Here is a 3292-nt window from a genome sequence, read left to right as displayed (position 1 = left end):
GGATATGATCACTGGAAAAAGGGAGACCCTAAAGAAGCTGGAATCACGTCTTCCTGAAAATAAATTGTGCTCCTTCATTAACATTCCTTTTTCATGACTTACTTGTAAAAATAATTAAAAAAAAGGTCAATTAAATTGCAGTGTTTGGGTTTTTTTTTTAATGTTACAGTATTGAAGAGTAAAACCAGATGACTGCAAAATACCTCATGTAACTTACAGAAATATGCAAGCACATGCTTTATCACAAAACCTATATTTGAGGTAAAAAAGAATTCAAGAGCCTCTAAAAAAAAAAGCAAGAAAACATTGCAACGACATTGTACTTCTTGATCCTAGTGAAAGCATTATTGCATATTCTTTTTATAGACATATTAGTCCTAACACATCTCAAAAACAGGGACAAAGCTGTTTTATTTGATCACTAAAACTTTAAGTACTTTTCAGTTATTGTGACTGCTCAGTACCCATCTTCTTTACCTAAAAGACAGTGAGTCCATGGAATGGCATCAGGAAGTTTTCTGACTCAGAGGGGTATATTCTCGACCAGTCTTTGGGAATACAGCCCTCTTCGTGAACTAGGTAAAATTCCTTCACCAATGTCAAAATAGCTCTTCCCAATGGCATAAAAGATGAAAAACTTTGCTCCTCTTATCTGCTCACTTCCACCTCCTTTAGTTTGTTCCTCATGCTGCATGTACTGTATGTATTTCAAATGTGCTCCAGCATACTCACATCATGAAGCAGTGTGGAGGATCTTGCTACCATTCCATCGGTCTAACACTGCTGGGTGGCCACCAGGCTTATGTCCAGCAAGCCTGGGTTTAGCTCTTTTCTCCTTCAATCCACTTTAATGCTCTTTCAACAAGCACTGCACCCCCCTGCAAAGATCCTTCTCTCTTGTCTGAGACAGGTGTACCCAGCTGTTGCCACCAAGTATCAATCTGCTGGTTCTTCTTGTTTCTTCCCTCACCATTCCCTGCAACTGGAAGGATAAAGAAGAACACTACTCATGCTCCTGATCCCATAGTAACCAGGTGTCCCAAGGCCCCAAAACCTCTTCTGATCGTCCTTGGCCTTCATATTGCAAACTTCCTAATTGCCTACATGAGAAAGCAATAATGGATAATAATCCAAGGGCTGTACCAGAGCTGAAAGTTTCCTCATCTCATCTGTAACCCAGGCCCCAGGGAAGCAGATGACTTCCCTATGAAGTGGGGCTTGCCAGGAAATTGGACCTTCTGTTCCCCTCACTGGAGGGTTTCCTGTGCCAGTGCCTCATCTTTCCTTCTGGAAGCAGTTTCAACACTGCGCATAGGGGACCTTCACCTTAGTGAATCTTCCTACAGAGATGAACCATTATCTTCATCCTTTCATTTCCCCTTGCAGAGCCTTGTACCTATTAGACACGGGCACCTGGGAAGGTGGGGCAGTCGCAGAGGAGTATCCTGGCCTACCAGGCAGGAATTTGTAACCATTACCCCCTTTTATAACTACTTAAAGAATAATTTTTAAAAAAGCTTTAAGCATTTTAAATCAACTTAATACTTCACATTAAACTGATGACTATTACAGAGGTAACAAATTTAAACCAGAAAAACATTGTCCTGTGAGTGTTAAGTGCCTGGTAATCCATAGAGAAACATGGACCGCAGAGACATGGAAAGTGTAATTCACTGGAGTTATTTTACAATTGGAGATAATTTTAAATAAATTTAATTATCCTTCATTCTCTTTCAATGGTAAATACATTAAACTTATAAAAATTCTCATTTTTTTTGTACACTGAAATGTTTTAATAACATGTTCTGAGTGAAATCTTTGAATATTTCAAATAGTAGTACATTTATAATTCTCTCATCCATGGAAACACATATGTAGCACAGATAATTTTCAATCTACTTGCTTTCCACAAATTCACTTTTCTCATCTATATGCAAATTTTCCTTCAAAAGTTATGGTATAACCCAAGTATATCTTATGAAATTAATTATGCTTTTTGGCAAGATAGTAAAGAAAATACTTCTAAAATATACTGCTGCATGAAAATAGATAAACTTGGGTTTCTGACTAAGCTTCCTGAGGATCTAGAAATCTCAAGTCTTCAGTAGGCTACAACTCAAAACTGCAGAGAAGATTTCTAATATGGGTTTTCATTTTTCCTTCTTATTCTGAGAAAACACATATTTGCATTTCTTCTAGAGGCCTTGCTCACACTGATGTTCTGAAATGTTTTAATAATTCAAAATATACTGATTTCTCTTTATACCCCCACACATCATCACTGATTAACACTGAAATGAAAAAGCTAATAAAAATACAAAATGCTAAATAGATGCTTCAGCAGCTTCAGCAGCCACAAGAACACCAACATTTGTTTGAAGTAAACTAATTTTCACTCCTCCTATCTCTCACAGCAAAATGGAGAAATGTGAAAGCAAACTGTAACCTCTGAAGATAAAGTGGAATAGAAAGTGATACTCAAGGGTTAGAATAAAGCACAATTTTAACATAGTTTTATTTCATAGTAGGTACTCAATACTTTAAGGAAAAAAAGAAAAATCAGCTGTGAAAGATTCCTCCAAACTATTATTTGTTAAAAAACCCAAAACTCTTGATTAGGAGAAAAAAGCACACTATGAATGGACAGTAAATACCAAAATCTTAGCTTGATAATATAGTAATACTTCAAACTAGCAGTTGCTTATTAATCACAATTATCACTGTGCATGGTGATGCTGTTAAGTGAGAGAGGGCCCCAGATACCTTTGTCACCACAGCCCTAGAAAGAGATGCTATGCAAACCAAATCTTTCAAATTCATTTATCATATATTAGCAGATAAAACCCACTCTTTTTCTAGCTGGAATAGCACACATGGTCCATTTCATAACTCTTCATTTGGACACCACTCCCATCCAGAGTCCTCAATCCTTCGCACTGCAGCATTCCCTCCATACCCATGTGCCATTCTTCCCTCCTCCCCTGCTCTCCAATGCTGTCTTTCAAACAATGCAGCATCACTACTGCCTTCTTCTGTCCTCAATACGCAACACCAGCATATTTCCTTGAGAAAGCAGCCCCTAGAAGAGTCAGAAAGAGGCACCTACCTGTAGAAGAGTTCTCAAAGTACTTTTGAGCATTTACTGTTACTGTTCCCACTAGATGGTCACATTAAGAAGCAGTGTAGTTTGCCAACCAATGTTCAACACTGAATAGAAGACAGTAACCAATACTTGAATTTTAGATCAGTAAAGACTCACACTCTGGTGCTCTCCAACAGAGACATAATACAC

Source organism: Melozone crissalis, unplaced genomic scaffold (assembly GCF_028551555.1).
Source record: "Melozone crissalis strain CALT ecotype California unplaced genomic scaffold, PUWL_Pcris_2 ptg000018l_1, whole genome shotgun sequence".
In the NCBI taxonomy this organism is placed as follows: Eukaryota; Metazoa; Chordata; class Aves; order Passeriformes; family Passerellidae; genus Melozone; species Melozone crissalis.
The sequence above is the reverse complement of the archived record's forward strand: the minus strand, read 5'-3'. Positions refer to the sequence as shown.